Source organism: Lipotes vexillifer, unplaced genomic scaffold (genome assembly GCF_000442215.2).
Source record: "Lipotes vexillifer unplaced genomic scaffold, Lipotes_vexillifer_v1.1 scaffold34, whole genome shotgun sequence".
Lineage (NCBI taxonomy): Eukaryota > Metazoa > Chordata > Mammalia > Artiodactyla > Lipotidae > Lipotes > Lipotes vexillifer.
The window spans coordinates 562,418-579,638 of record NW_006776832.1 but is presented as its reverse complement, the minus strand read 5'-3'; the positions used below and the strand labels follow the sequence as shown (position 1 = coordinate 579,638).

Here is a 17,221-nt window from a genome sequence, read left to right as displayed (position 1 = left end):
TCCTGCTGATAAAGACCATGACCCTGGGGACTTCCCTGGTGGCCCAGCGGTTAAGACTCCGTGCTCCCAATGCAGGGGGTCTGGGTTCCATCCCTGGTCAGGGAACTAGATCCCACATGCTGCACTGAAGAACCTGCATGCCGCAACTAAGACCTGGCGCAGCCAAATAAATAAATTAATACTTAAAAAAAAAAAAAAAAAGACCATGATCATTTGCTGTGTTTTAAGTGTTGAGAGGATTCCAACCATCAGGGCTTCCAGACGCAAACCGAATTTCTATAATATAGATAGAATCCCTCCACCAATAGGTCTTAAGTTACTTAAAAAAAAAAAAAGTAAAATATACGTAACAAAATTTACCATTTAACCATTTCTAAGTATACAAATTCGGTGGCATTGTTATTTTTATAGCCTACTACCAAGAATGCAGTTTTTATCCTATTCAGACCACTCTCTAAAAAGGATGACTGAGGGCCCTAGGGGTCTGCGCTCTGACTCACACTGCTTCACTTAGAACGCCTTGCTCTTTCATCTGCTTATTAAAAACCAAAATATATATCTTTATGGCCACCAAATCTTCATTCATCTCTCACAGCTGAGACTAAGCCCTGCTTGCTTTACCCTTGGAGCACACAATTTGAAACTCTCAAGAATTTCCACTTCTTCCTTCTACCATCATTTTTTGTGTGTATGTGTATGTGCTGACACCTCCTATACACGTGTTTCTCAAAGTATTGTTCAGAGATCACCCGTATTAGAATCACCTGCTTTAAGACAATGAAGATTCTCAGACCCCAGGGCCAAAAATTCATTTAACAAGTCTGGAAGAGAGCCCAGAACCTGCATTTTAAACAAGTTCCCTAAGGAACCTTATTCCCACTAAAGTTTGAAAGCAAAGCTTTGGATGATTGCTCCTAAAGAGTAGGGCTTTGTCTTGCTTATCTTTGCATCTTTCGCAGCACCCAGTGCTCAGTACTCAGTAACCCTTGGATCGAGCAGCCTGGTTGACTGTATAGCAAAAATGTGGATGTGTTTTCTCTTAATCTCCGTGAATCTGACAACTGTTTTTTTTTGTGTGTTTGCTTGTTTTTGTGTGACCGGTGCTTAGTCCTACTACTGCTAAAAGCACCGCATTTTCCTTGTTTGCGCTGGAGAACTAGTCCCTTCAAGTATTACATCATGTAGTTCAGATGCAGTTAAAGCTACTCACTGGCTCCAGAAGTAGAAACGTTAGCCAGCCTTGGAAGAGTAACAGTTTCTCCTGGGTACAATGATTTGTTCATAGGTGTGCATACAATCCAAGCTGAGACAGGGGAGTCCATCCTAGCACTTGATTCCGGTAAGCTCTTTTCTGAAGCTGAAAAGGCAAGGGAGCAGATTCTCTGCTGGAGCCTCCTGAAAGGACTGCAACTCTCCTAGCAAAAAATAAAAACTAACTAAATCAAAATAATTAAATAATTTTTTAAAAAATCAAGGATCACACACAAAAAATGGTAATTATGGGAGGGTACAGAAGTGTTAACCAACCTTAGTGTGATAAACATTTTGCAATTTATACAGGTATCAAATCATCATGTTGTATATCTTAAGCTTATATGTCAATATCTCAATAAAGCTGGGGAAAAAAAGAAATAGGGTAAATTGGGGCACTTGGCATTTAGAGTCTTCAAATAATATTATTACTTAATATTTTCAAACATCTTATGTGATAATCATGAAGAATGAGGAACATGGGAAAGTAAGTGACTTGCTTTACAGGCTTATAGTGAAAAAGTCATATGCATACACAAGCCAGAGGTACAGTGGAAAGTGATATAATACTTCTCGTTTTATGCTGACATCTCCAAATGGGCATTGTTCCAGGTCATAGAGAGTAAGCTAAGCTGTTCCTGAAAACAGTGCCTGAAATTTACAATTTGTTTGAATTAGGATATCCCTGTTCATCAGGAAATATCTCCAGTCAGGTAGTTTTGGGGAGAGATTGCTACCTACAATCTGAGATATTAGACATACTCTTTCTAGTAATAACTCAAAAATTTACATTTAAATGGACATCAACTTTAATAAAAAGACAGCTTCCACTGAGAAGACTGATATTCTTGGGATCTGGCCTTTTAAAGAAGCACAGAATAGCTAGCACATCTGAATCTCAGGTCTGTGTTTCGAAAACTCTCATGTTCTAGCTCTGGCTCTGATTGCTAATTTCTGATAAAGATTTTTTAAATTTAATTTTTAGTTTATATTAGAGTATAGTTGATTTACAATGTTGTGTTATTTTCAGATGTACAGCAAAGTGATTCAGTTATACATAAACTTATATCCATTTTTTTTTAGATTCTTTTTGCCATATAGTTTATTACAGATTATTGAGTAGAGTTCCCTGTGCTATACTGTAGGTCCTTGTTGATTATCTATTTTATGTATAGTAGTGTATATATGTTAATCCCAAACTCCGAATTTATCCCTCCCCCCACTTTTCCCCTTTAGAAACCATAAGTTTGTTTTCTATGTCTGTGAGTCTGTTTCTGTTTTATAAATAACTTCATTTGTATCATTTTTTAGATTCCACATATAAGCGATATCTTATATTTGTCTTTCTCTGTCTGACTTACTTCACTTAGTATGATAATCTCTATGTCCATCCATGCTGCTGAAAATGGCGTTATTTCATTCTTTTTTATGGCTGAGTAATATTCATTATACATATGTACCACATCTTCCTTATCCATTCCTCTGTTGATGGACATTTAGGTTGCTTCCATGTCTTGGCTATTGTAAATAGTGCTGCAGTGAACATTGGGGTGCATGCATCTTTTCAAATTATGGTTTTCTCTGGATATATGCCCAGGAGTGGGATTGCTGGATCATATGGTAGCTCTATTTTTAGTTTTTTAGGAATCTCCATACTGTCCTCCACAGTGGCAATACCAATTTACATTCTCACCAACAGTGTAGAATTGTTCCCTTTTCTCCAAACCGTCTCCAGCATTTACTGTTTTTTTTTTTTTTGTTTTTTTTTTTTGCGGTACGTGGGCCTCTCACTGTTGTGGCCTCTTCCGTGGCGGAGCACAGGCTCCGGACGCGCAGGCTCAGCGGCCATGACTCACAGGCCCAGCTGCTCCGCGGCATGTGGGATCCTCCCAGACCGGGGCACGAACCCGCGTCCCCTGCATCGGCAGGCGGACTCTCAACCACTGCGCCACCAGGGAAGCCCCAGCATTTACTGTTTGTAGACTTTTTGATGATGGCTGTTCTGAGTGGTGTGAGGTTACCTCATTGTAGTTTTGATTTGAACTTCACTAATAATTAGTGATGTTGAGCATCTTTTCATGTCCTTTTTGACCATCTGTATATCTTCTTTGGAGAAATGTCTATTTAGATCTTCTGCCCATTTTTTGATTGGGTTGTTTGTTTTTTTTGACATTGAGATGCATGAGCTGTTTGTATATTTTGGAGGTTAATCCCTTGTCGGTCGTTTGGTCAGCAAATATTTTTTTCTCATTCTGTGGGTTGTCTTTTTGTTTTGTTTATGGTTTCCTTTGCTGCGCAAAAGTTTTTGAGCTTAATGAGGTCCCTTTTGTTTATTTTTGTTTTTATTTTCATTACTCTAGGAGGTGGGTCAAAAAAGATACTGCTGCAATTTATGTCAAAGAGTATTCTGCCTATGTTTTCCTTTAAGAGTTTCATAGTGTCCGGTCTTACATTTAGGTCTTTAATCCATTTTGAGTTTATTTTTGTGTATGGTGTTAGAGAATGTTCTAGTTTCATTCTTTTACACGTAGCTGTCCAGTTTTCCCAGCACCACTTCTGACGAAGATTTGACCTTATTGCATTTTGTGTCTGTGTCCTATAGGTTCCCACTGTGAGGAATTTCCGAATAAAAAGTACCAAGAAAATGACAAGTGGTAATATGAATAGAGATCATTTTTCTTATGTTTTCAAATAGCAGTTCATCCCCAGTCTCAATCTGTGTTTTCTCTCTTTATTTCTATTATTATTACTAGAAATCTTATGGGCTGAGGAATTACCTACCATCCTGTTGTCATGACTTCCAATTTGTCAATCAAGACAGCTTGGTACTATATCCAGAGACAAGGGTTTTCCAGTAAACAGGCAATGATAGGTAGGAATGCTATAAGATTTTTTTTTTTTTTTTGTCTTTGAGGTTAAAAATCAGGAATATCATACTGTGTCGTATTGACAAAATGAAGGTAAATATAGAAAGAATTACAGTCAGCCTCATTTATCCAGTATACCTTAGATAATGTGTTGTGGATTACAATTTAAAAAACTCTTTTACTGAGGTATAACATATATATATGTACATATATAAATATGCATAACTTGTGTCAGTCATAAATAACACAAGTATTTTTATTAGGTATACACTCAGGTAACCTCCATCCAGATGAAGATGTAGAAAAATTTCAGCCCTCCATAAGGTACAACTTTTATTGCATTTTAAAATAATATATTTAAATTGTAATTAAAATAAATGAAACAGGGAATTCCCTGGCTGTCCAGTGGTTAGGACTCTGCACTTCCACTGCAGGGGGCATGGGTTTGATCCCTGGTCGGGGAACTAAGATCCTCCAAGCTGCTTGGCGTGGCCAAAATAAATAACTAAACAAATTTTTTAAATAAAAAAAAAGAAACATATTTAAGTATTTGACATAACAATACTGAATAAAGTTTTTTAAATTAAATGTGATCATACATTACAGAAAACTTAGAAAATAAGAAGGATCACCATCCATTGTTTTACCACCATCATAAAACTATTTTAATTTTTGGTAATTTCATTCAAGAGTTTTTCATATATTTTTATAAAGTGTGAGCAGAGTATTATAAAACTTCAAATCCTGCTTTTTTTTTTTTCCCCCTGCAAAAAGCTTTATTGATTCCATTTGGTCCAAGACTTGGGAGAGGGCTCCAGGGTGTTTAAAAAGCTGTCTAGCGGCTGCAGAGAGGGGCTTCGGGCAGAAGCCCTGACACCAGAGGGGCTCTGCAGAGGCCGCTGGGCTCTGGAAGCGCCTAGTCGTGCTTGAGGGTGAGCCTTTCAAAGATACTGGCCCAGCCCAGCCTGGGGACCAGCCAGCCTGCAGAGGTGCTTGCCCATCTTCATGATGAGCTCTACCTGCGCTTCTAGGAAGCGGCTCTCCAGGAAGTCACAGCGGTGGGATCTGCAGGGGCAGAACCCAGGGCCTGCAGGTGGGAAAGGGCCTGGTTCAGGTTCTTCTCCCCGAGAATGGCAGCCTCCACAGCGTCCTGGGTTTTACCCCATTCATCTTGAGACGGCTTCTGCACGTCCTGGAAGAGGGCACAGCCGCCATGCTGGTTTTGCATTTTCAAGAGACACTTACGCCCTCTCACTTCTCAGCCTATTCACGGAAAAAGCGGCCCAAGCCCTCCGGAGCCACATCGTCGTGGTTGAAATAGAAGCCCAGAGCGAGGTAGGTGTCAGAGGCTTGCAGATGCATGTTGACCACGCGGGGGACAGTGGCCTCCACCTTGGTGGAATAATTTTGACGAATCTAAGAGCTTGTGGTTGATCGGTAGTAAGGAGTTAGTCTCAAAAAATGGTGTTGGGGGCTTCCCCGGGGCTTCCCTGGTGGCGCAGTGGTTGGGAGTCCGCCTGCCGATGCAGGGGACGCGGGTTCGTGCCCCGGTCCGGGAGGATCCCACGTGCCGCGGAGCGGCTGGGCCCCGTGAGCCATGGCCGCTGAGCCTGCGCTCCACAACGGGAGAGGCCGCAACAGTGAGAGGCACACACACACACACACACACACACACACACACACACACACACACACACACACACACACACACACACACACACACAAAATGCTGTTGTCCGATCCCAGTGGCTGAGGACCGCTGAGTGGCTGATTCGGAAGGTTGTGACCGGAGGAAAGGTTTGAGGGTGCTCAGAGGCTGGAGCAAGGGCGTGGTCCTGTTCCGTCCAAACACTATTGAAGCAAGAGACAGATCCGCGGGGCCGCTGAGTGCACTGCTCAGATCCTGCTTTTTTTACCTAACGTTATATTGTATTCATTTTCCATGCTGTTTCGTGATTTCTTGTATTTATGCTTGTTTATTTATAATTATTTGATCCTGCACAATATTGTACTGACAAACATACTGTAATTTTCCTAACTATTTCCCACCTGTTAGAGATGAGGCTTGGCCCAGCATTTTTCTCTTTGCTGTGAATATTTTTGCACGTAGGGATTTTTCAGTTTGGTAATGGGTTTTCACATATCCATTTTACTAAAAGCAAAGAAAATCTACAGCTTTCTTTTAGTACTTCTGCCAAGATGTTAACTTTACCTGACTTTCTTTCCAACAAATACAGAACCATAGTACACAGCTCTGAAAGGGTGCTTAGCAGTGATGTGGTTCTGCTTAATTTCTATAAAATTTCCAAGAGGTGGTCACCCACCCTTAGTCTGATCACTTCCACTGGTTTTAGAATTGCTCTTGCCATATTATTATGGACACATAAAACTAACCTGTGACTTTCTGAGCCAGCCTCTTGGGCTTCCTTATGTGACCTCACTGCCACCATCCCACCCCCCACTCCTGTAACTTCTATCCGCTGATTTTAGTTATTTATTTTCCAGTCCTCCTCTTTTTTTTTTTTTTTTTTTTTTGCGGTACGCGGGCCCCTCACTGTTGTGGCCTCTCCCGTTGCGGAGCACAGGCTCCGGATGCTCAGGCTCAGCAGCCATGGCTCACAGGCCCTGCCGCTCCACAGCATGTGGGATCTTCCCGGACCGGGGCACGAACCCGTGTCCTCTGCATTGGCAGGCGGACTCTCAACCACTGCGCCACCAGGGACACCCCCACCAGTCCTCCTCTTTGTGCTGCTGTCTTTTGTTTCTCTCTCCAGTTCCTCCCCACCCTTCTCCACCCTGCTTTCTGCCCCAGGAGGCTCTGACCTGCGTGGCCTGAATCAGCTCTTGGCTGATGGGGCCCCCAGCAAGGATAGAACATTCAGGGTATTTACTCCGCTGGTTGCCTCCCTGCAGGATCACTTGAAGCTGGGCTGTGTCCCTCCATCAAAGATCACAGATCCTCTTGAGGTGACCTGCTCTACAAAATGTTTTTGCGTTCCTGTTTCTGGGTTTTGTTAATTATTCTCACACGTCCCTTCAGGCCTCAGGATACTGCACTATCCTCGACACTTTCCTCTGTGCTTCCCACACTTTTGTAAAGAGTCCCTTTAATCAACCTATCTGGACTACCCTAATTTGAGTGCGCCATCTGTTTCCTGTTTCCTGCTGGGATGTGTCTGACTCACTCTACATACGCTCTTTTCTTTTTCAATTTATTTAACTAATTTATTTTTGGCTGCGTTGGGTCTCTGTTGCTGCGCACGGGCTTTCTCTAGTTGTGGCGAGAGGGGGCTACTCTTCCTTGCAGTGCGCGGGCTTTGCGTTGTGGTGGCTTCTCTTGTTGCGGAGCACGGGCTCTAGGTGCGCGGGCTTCAGTAGTTGTGGCACAAGGGCTTAGCTGCTCCGCGGCATGTGGGATCTTCCCGGACCAGGGCTCAAACCCGTGTCCCCTGCATTGGCAGGCGGATTCTCAACCACTGCGCTACCAGGGAAACCCTACATACACTCTTAACAGACGCGACCAGATTGTCACAAAACTGGAGTTATAATGATTTGCTCTATTGATACTGCTGGCTGAACAGACCAGAAATACTGACATGGCTGGTCCAGCTCCCCTCTCGTATTCATCACCGCATTGCTCAGTTACTTCACAAACTCCCCATCAGAACGAGAAAGAAACTTCACTAATGAACTTAGAAGGAAACATTCATCCTCACTGGCTTATGAACTAAGAGTTTGTTTTGCTTTTTTTTAAAGTTCTGATTTTTATCTCATGAAAATTCTCATGATAGATAAGTCTCTGCACCAGAGCTATTTTAATAATAGCACGAATAGATGGTGTAAGGGCTAGATGTGTATTTTTCCTTGGTGAATGTGCAATGCGTAGCAGGCTATGGATAAAATAATAGCTCTGGGAATCATAACTTGAAAAAAGAGTCCACCTCTCTGAATGCTCAAGTTAGTCCACATCTGTACCACAAGCTCCTGCAGAAACTGAAGTAATTCTTCCGAGCTTCTGGGAACGCTGTTTGGCAAATTGCTTTCCGGGTGTTCTCCGCCTAAGTTTTCTTGATATGTTTCTCCTCCTGATTAACGGTGGGACTTGTTTTGCTCTTTCAGAAGCGGGCGTGTGTATCAGTAAGGGAAAAAAGGTGTGAAGAGCTGAATCCAGGCCAAGGAAAACTTGGGTTTCCTCACTACATGTTAGGCAATCTTCTCACTCCTCACTTTCCTTACTTGATCTCATCCATTTCCACGTTTCCTACTTGTCAACAGATGGCTGCCAAATTCAGATCTCTGGCGCAGACCTCTCTGAGCTCCAGACCCACAAATACAGCTGACTTCTTAACATCGCCAAGTGGAGATGTCTCAAAATACCGCAAATTCATGACCTTCTTTCCCAAGCCCAGGTTTGCTTCTCTTCCTGTGTTCTCTATGTCAGAGAATGACACCATCCTCCATCCAGTTACACAAGCCAGGCATCTGTGGATCATCCTTGACACATGACTCTTCTCACCTTCTTATCCCTTCTCACCCACTTTCTCTCCAAAATGTTATCTCAGACACATCCACTCCGTCCTCCTCCAGGGCCATCTCCCCAGTCTTGCTACCATCACCTCTTGCTCTTGCCCAGAAAACAGCATTTACGTCCTAACTGGTTTCTCAGTAGCCACTCTTCCCATCCTTTCAACTAGTTCTCATGCTACAGTTCAAGTGATTGTTTTGAAATGCAATTACATTCAAGTTAAGACACACACACACACACACACACACACACACACACACACACACAGGTTTCCTTCTTCAATAACACTTCAGTGACTTCTTTTTTCTCTTATCATAAAAACAAAAAATTTTAACTAGGCCTGTGCATCACTGCATGTTCTGGTCCTATCCTACTTCTCCAAACTAATCTTATTTCTGCTCTACCACTTACTAACTCTGTAACCTTGGATTGGTTCCTTCTCAGTGCCTCAGTTTTTTCATCTCTGAAATGGGAATAATAGTAGTATCTTTCACTTGGGACTGTTGTGTGGACCAATGTAAAGTGCTTAGATCTTACTAATAGGTACTCCACAAATGTTAGCTCTCATTAGCACGCCTTAGCTCTCTTCAGTCCCTCTAATATTTTTTCTCAAGGGTGCCATACTTCCTTCCATCATAGGACCTCTGTATGACCTGCAAAGCCTAAAACATCTACTATCTGGCCCCTCAATACACAGAAGTTTACTGATACCTGACCTAGGCAATTGATGTACTCTTATTGCTATTAAATGGACAGGTAACTATTAGACAATACATGTATTTTAGGGTAGGAGAGGGAAAAAAATCAATAGCTAAGAAATTTGGGGTAGTATTGAAGGCCGTATTAGAAAAGTACATGTATTGATTACTCCCTCTGTATAAAAATAAATTTGATGTTCCAATTTTAATAACTATCAGCATAACTATAATATGCGGGGTGATGGGAAGATAGGTTCTTTGGACAGGTTGCAATTAGGGAAAAAAAACCTTTGTTTCTTTAAGACTAAGGACGGAAACCTTCGAGTCAAGTTCAGCCTACTCCTTCCTTCTTCGTGTCTCCCCTACCCACAGGGCTTTCAGCTGCCTGGGGATCGCCAAGCAACTAGCTGCTACTTTGCATACCAGGCTAAAAGAAGCAGGGACTCTGAGAAGGAGGGTTATCAGGTGTAAGTGAGCAAGCCGACTGACTTATGAATCATTCTTGGCAGAATCAGCAAGAGGGTACTGGATTGCAGACGGATTGCCTCAGCCCTGAACAGAAAGGCATGCGTGATAACAGAACCAAGGAAAATGTCAAAGAAGAAAAGACAGTTTTACAGCTAAACAACAGGCAAATAACCGATTGCCTTTTCTGTGTCTCTAGAGTTGGCTGTTGTGATTAAAGTTACCCTTGAAAAAAGAGAACAGTTATCTTAGGATTTTGCAGGAAATAAAGAATTTCAAGAGGAAGGAAAACTGAGTGTACAGGAAGACCAATCAACAGGTCAAGGGGGGCAGCTGTGAGAATTTTCACATTTTGGACAGTGTCCTTTTCGTTTAAGGGAGAAGTTTCTTTACTCACTGTTAGTAGCAGTAATGCCCTAGACCGTAAAAGAGAGCAATCCTCCTTTCCCTTTGCACCACCATGCATTCTACTGGATCTGTTCAGTCAGCCATTGGGTAGGGATGCGGTGCCTGTTCTCACCTAAGCACTGAGCATCCTCAGTAGCAAAGCAGACAGAAATCCTGCTTTTGTGGAGCATGCAATTGGGCAGGAGACGAGGACACCATAAACCCAGAAAATCATTATATTCTATAATATTTAGAGGCCGAGAGAGGCATTGTAAAAAATAAAACAGAGAGGGGTTAGGGGTGAAAGGGTGGGTCTAGCCTTAAAAAGTGTGGTCAGGAGAGGCCACTCTGAGAAGGTGACACGTGAGCAAAGACTCGAAGGAGGCGAGACACGAGCCCCATGCATGTCAGGGACAAGGACTCCAGGCAGAGGGACCGAGGGTGCAAAGATTCTGAGATGATGCGTGCTTGGCATTGTGAAGGGACTGTAAGTAATCCCAGTGGTTTCAGGGAAGCAAGCAAGGAAGCAGTTAGGAATAGTATTGGAGAGTTGAGGGGCTGGTGGCTGGATTGTAGAGCCTTATAAATTTTGGCTTTAACTTTGAGTGAAATGCTTGAAATTCTCTTCTTTAAAGTGGAGATCTGAGACCTAAGATCTGAAATCTACTCCTAAGTCTCCATACGTTCTGCCACCCTGTTTTGTCCCTAACCATCCCGACCCTCTCCAGAATATCACCGTGATGCCAGGGCCAAGGTTAGGGATGAGGGAAGCACTTGCTTCCGATGTAAAATTTAAGGGGGCACCAAATCTCTCAATACTTACCAATTTTCCTTCTGCCTCAGTCTCTGATATGGCACAATGCACCACTGTTATTGATCCTATCTTTATGTAAATATTGTTATTTTGTTCATCGTGAGTCTTTTTTTTTTTTTAAGATTGTAAATTAATTTTATTATCTTGTGTGATGTTCATATTTATGTGTCAATTTGGCTGGGCCACGGTGCCCAGATGTTGATCAAACATTAATCTAGGCGTTTCTGTGAGGCTGTTTTTGGATGAGATTAACATTTTTTTTTGAGTTTTATTTTTTATACAGCAGGTTTTTATTAGTTATCTATTTTATACATATTGGTGTATATATATCAATCCCAATCTCCCAATTCATCCCACCCCCCTCAACCCCCCCACTTTCCCCCCTTGGTGTCCATACGTTTGTTCTCCACATCTGTGTCTCGGTTTCTACCTTGCAAACCAGTTCATCTGTACCATTTTTCTAGATTCCACATATATGCGTTAATATGCGGTATTTGTTTTTCTCTTTCTGACTTACATCACTCTGCATGACAGTCTCTAGATCCATCCACATCTCTACAAATGACCCAATTTCATTCCTTTTTATGGCTGAGTAGTATTCCATTGTATATATCTACCACATCTTCTTTATCCATTCGTCTGTCAATGGGCATTTAGGTTGCTTCCATGACCTGGCTATTGTAAATAGTGCTGCAATGAACATTGGGGTGCATGCGTCTTTTTGAATTATGGTTTTTTCTGGGTATATGCCCAGGAGTGGGATGGTTGGGTCATATGGTAGTTCTATTTTTAGTTTTTTAAGGAACCTCCATACTGTTCTCCATAGTGGCTGTATCAACAGTGCACCAACAGTGCAAGAGGGTTCCCTTTTCTCCACACCCTCTCCAGCATTTATTGTTTGTAGATTTTCTGATGATGCCCTTTCTAAAAGGTGTGAGGTGATACCTCATTGTAGTTTTGATTTGCATTTCTCTAATAATTAGTGATGTTGAGCAGTTTTTCATGTGCCTCTTGGCCATCTGTAGATCTTCTTTGGAGAAATGTCTATTTAGGTCTTCTGCCCATTTTTGGATTGGGCTGTTTGTTTATTTGATATTGAGCTGCAAGAGCTGTTTATACATTTTAGAGATTAATTCTTTGTTCATTGACTCATTTGCAAGTATTTTCTCCCATTCTGAGGGTTGTCTTTTTCTCATGTTTATAGTTTCCTTTGCTGTGCAAAAGCTTTTAAGTTTCATTAGGTCCCATTTGTTTATTTTTGGGTTTATTTCCATTACTCTGGGAGGTGGATCAAAAAAGATCTTACTGCGATTTATGTCAAAGAGTGTTCTTCCTATGTTTTCCTCTAAGAGTTATATAGTGTCTGCTCTTACATTTAGGTCTGTAATCCATTTTGAGTTTATTTTTGTGTATGGTGTTAGGAAGTGTTCTAATTTCATTCTTTTACATGTAGCTGTCCAGTTTTTCCAGCACCACTTATCGAAGAGGTTGTCTTTTCTCCATTGTATATCCTTGCCTCCTTTGTCATAGATTAGTTGACCATAGGTGCATGGGTTTATCTCTGGGCTTTCTATCCTGTTCCATTTATCTACATTTCTGTTTTTTGTGCCAGTACCATATTGTCTTGATTACTGTAGCTTTGTAGTATAGTCTGAAGTCAGGGAGTCTGATTCCTCCAGCTCTGTTTTTTCCCTCAGCATTGCCTTGGCTATTTGGGGTCTTTTGTGTCTCCATACAAATTTTAAGATTTTTTTGTTCTAGTTCTATAAAAAATGCCATTGGTAATTTCATAGAGATTGCATTGAATCTGTAGATTGCTTTGGGTAGAATAGTCATTTTCACAATATTGATTCTTCCAACCCAAGAACATGGTTTATCTCTCCATCTGTCTGTGTCATCTTTGATTTCTTTTTTTCAATGTCCTATAGTTTTCTGAGTACAGGTCTTTTACCTCCTTGGTAGGTTTATTCCTAGGTATTTTATTCTTTTTGTTGCAGTGGTGAATGGGATTGTTTCCTTAATTTCTCTTTCTGCTCTTTCGTTGTTAGTGTATAGGAATGCAAGAGATTTCTGTGCACACGGAAGATAAACAAAATTGATAAACCTTTATCAATGGTTTTCGTTCCACAGGCTGCAGGATTGTAGTTATTCTTGCTTCTGCTCCGTCATGGGTCTTTGTCATTATTTTTGATTTTTAAAAATACTGCATTAAAATATTATTTGATTGGCTGAGTGTTTTCGGCACCCCTTCCCCTTAAATGTTGTGGCCAAAGCGAGTGCCTCATTCACCTTATCCTACTCCCCACCCTGATGCTCTCTCTTCTCCGTTTCCCCAGTGTCAGTCTAAACCAGGGGTTTGCAAACAGTTTCGGCTATGGCTAGACAGTAAATGTCGTAGCCTTTTCAAGCTATACAGTCTCTGTCACACTCTGCCACTGGAACACAAAAGCAGCCATAGACAATAAGCAAACAAGTGAGAGTGATGATGTTCCAATAAACCTTTATTAATAGACACTGAAATTTGAATTTCATATAATTTCCTTTTTTTTGTTTAATCTGTTTTACTTAATCTAGAAGCTTGATCAGATTTGAGTTAAATTTTCTTAAGTTATAATTATTATTTTACTTATTTTTAATTTTAATTTTTTAAAAATTTTAATTGAAATATAGTTGATTTAATTTCATATAATTTTCACATGTCACAAAATATTATTCTTCCTTAGATTTTTCGCCCCCAATCATTTAAAAATGTAAAATTCATTCTCAGCTCACAGGCCGTACAAAAACAGGGGGCAGAGCAGGTTGGGAAGCCTTGAACTGTAGGGTCGGTGTCCTGAGGAGGCTCTTTTAAAAGTACTGTTTTCTCAGGACTTCCCTGGTGGTCCAGTGGTTAAGACTCCGTGCTTCCAATGCAGGGAGCATGAGTTTGATCCCTGGTTGGGGAACTAAGATCCCAGATGTGGCTTGGCCAAAATAATAAAATTTTAAAAAGTACTGTTTTCTCACCTCCTGTGGTTGCTCAGACACCTCCAAGTTTACTACATTCAGTGCAGACTTTCAGGGCCTCTGTGTTTGGGCCACGCTTTCTGCTGAAACTTGTTTTCCTCTCCTCCCACAAATACGCACAGACTCACCGTCCCCTTAACACACCAGGTTCATCGTTAGCTACCTGCTTTTTTTTTTTTTTTTTAAGATGTTGGGGGTAGGAGTTTATTAATTAATTAATTAATTCTTGCTGTGTTGGGTCTTCGTTTCTGTGCGAGGGCTTTCTCTAGTTGTGGCGAGCGGGGGCCACTCTTCATCGCGGTGCGCGGGCCTCTCACTATCGCGGCCTCTCTTGTTGCAGAGCACGGGCTCCAGCCACGCAGGCTCAGTAGCTGTGGCTCATGGGCCCAGTTGCTCCGCGGCATGTGGGATCCTCCCAGACCAGGGCTCGAACCCGTGTCCCCTGCATTAGCAGGCAGACTCTCAACCACTGCACCGCCAGGGAAGCCCGCTACCTGCTTTTGACCTTGTTTCTTTTTCTGTCTAGAATCTGCCCTAACTTCTCTCTCCAGCATCCCTGCAAGGTCATTCTTTCCCGACTCCACTGGCCAGGTGTGGCCTCCTCTTTTCCTCTGAATTCCTACCACAGGTGTCAGTAATACCCCTTTTAGTTCTTAATTCTAGCTTCTCCTTGTTTTTCTCTGTTTTATATGTGTACGTATTCTGTTGCAGATGAGAGTCCTTATCCTATGTAAATCCTTCAGAGTGCCTAGTCCAGAGCTGAGAATATGATGGAAGCTTGATACTCAGGAACTGACTAACTCTATCTAGTATGAGTATGTCTTCTCTTACAATCAGCCTTCAAATAGTCAAACAGGACTGATGACATTCTTAGGACAGGCCCCCTGAATCTGAGGGAGGTAATCGTTTTGATGGGATGTACAGATTATCTATGCTCTCTTGCCTCCTTTACCCTGTGATTAGCGGCGTTTTTGTGCCACGTGATTGCTAAGATTGTTATCCCATTGCCTTTGGATGTACTTCCGTCATACCCCCTACTTTTTCCTGATTCACCAATTTACTAAAAGAAACCCTCGGGTTAAACAGAGACCTGTTTGACCTCTTTCCGTTAATAGAAGAGGAAAAAGGAATGGTCATTGATTAAACACCTACTAAGGTAGCAAGCAGTCTGCTAGGGATTTTACATAAGGCTCTTGTGATTTTCAGATGAGGGGACTGAACTTCAGAAAAGTTCACAAACTCATCTGAGCCTAAGTGGTGGAAATAAAACGAAACGTACAGGAGGTAACTGGAAAGGAATTTATAGGAGTTTAACCTCATTGGTAAGACTGAGGCATCAGGGACTTCCCTGGTGGTGCAGTGGATAAGACTCCGTGCTCCCAATGCAGGGGGCCCGGGTTCGATCTCTGGTTAGGGAACTAGATACCACATGCATGCTGCAACTAAGAGTTTGCATGCCACAACTAAGGAGCCCGCCTGCCACAGCTAAGGAGCCCACGTGCTACAACTAAGGATCCTGTGAGCCACAAGTAAGACCTGCTGCAACCAAATAAATAAATATTAAAAAAAAAAAAAGACTGAGGCATCAGCTCTCTTTCTGTACTTGCCTCATCTCTGTATCTCACTTTCCCACCCTCACTCCTCCCAAACTGTCTAATATTCATGCTGCATCGATGAGATAATGTGTGAAGCTCATAGCAGAGTCTGACACATGACACTCACTCCAAAGGTGTTCTGTTTTCTTTCTCTTAAATCTCTTCTACTTCTATCCCCCAACCTCTACAGGCCACTTTAAAATTGAATGGCTATTTTATATCTATACCTACATTGTATTTCATTTTATGATTTATCAAATTACATTAAGGTAGGATATCAGAAGGTAAATATTCAAACGCCTGAACTCCAGAGCATGTAACCTAGGACCTGGTATTTGTGGTCGGTGTGCAGCAAATTCTTGTTGACCTAAATTGGCGTTTGAGTAGTTTCTCTAGATTTAAATATAAAATAATCAGGTCACACATTTGGCTGAAATCTTGGTGCTCCTGTGTTCCATTCCTTTCAATGGTTCCCCATTGCTTAGTAGAATTCATTTTGAGGGCCTGGCCTCGCAAGCCTGCCGTGGTCTCCTGTCTTTCTACCTGGTTACCTGTACTTCCATATCCATTCCAGGCCCCAGGCAAATTGGCCTAGTCAAACTCCTCAGACAGATGGGTTTAAAGATCTTTGGCATTTTTGACTTTAAAACTTGACTGTTATTTAGGAAACCACTCTACATATTTCACCTTACCTGTGTCTCTTTGTTCATGCCAAGTCTCCATTTCAGATTCCTTTGCATCCATTTCTATAAGTTGAAATTCTCCACATTCTTTATGGTACTATGCAGTGGCAACATCCTCCATGAAACTTACCCTGACTTCCTTGGCCAAAAAGATCCTTTCCCTCTCTGAGTGCCTATAACCCTTTGTTTGCTCCCAACCATGATTCTCTTCATATATACCCTTTATTATAGTTACTAATGTACATGTCTCATCTGGTCTGTGACATTTAATCATCTTGGGGCACAAATTCCATGAAGTTTCTCAAGTGGTGTCTTGTATAAGTGGGGTACTCAGTAAATGGAAATTAAATGAATGAATGGAAAGTGAACACAAAAACGATGTAGGGAGTCCGCTCCCCTTTTAGGACTTTATCAACCACTTATAACGAATACTTCCTTAACTAGAGAGTGGGTTTTTTTTTTTTTTCATTAGGTAGGAAACAATTTCTTTTTGATGGAGTGTGAAATTTGGAAGGAAATATTTTAAAGTTCTACTTGGGAGTTGAGAAAATGAGAAGTGTCAACGTGTTGATTACTGGAAGTGTTGCAATAAGAAAGCAAAGTTATACCATTGTATTGTCAGCTCACCCACCACAAGAATATTTTAATTCATATCACTACTCCTAAAAGAGAAGAAAGTGATGCGTAAATAATAACAAGGCACCTGCTTCAAACTTGTGGGTCTTAGAAGAAATAATCCTCAGCTTCTGATGTAGCAACCTAAGGAGATACAAACCTACTTCTGATGCCAAGGGCATGGGGAAAAATATTTTAAGTAAACTGAGCTCTGATCACAAGGTGGGCAACAGTGGTTACATATCTCTTTTTAAAAAATGTATGTATTCATTTTTTCTTCCAGTTTTATTGAGATATAGTTGAATACAGCACTGT

At 41.6% G+C, this 17,221-nt stretch overlaps 1 pseudogene; it reads right to left on the bottom strand.

Annotated features, from left to right (window-relative positions):
* Positions 1-5,034: 5,034 nt before the first annotated feature.
* On the bottom strand, positions 5,035-8,711 carry LOC103082106 (ferritin light chain pseudogene; annotated as a pseudogene).
* Between the last annotated feature and the right edge of the window lie 8,510 nt (positions 8,712-17,221).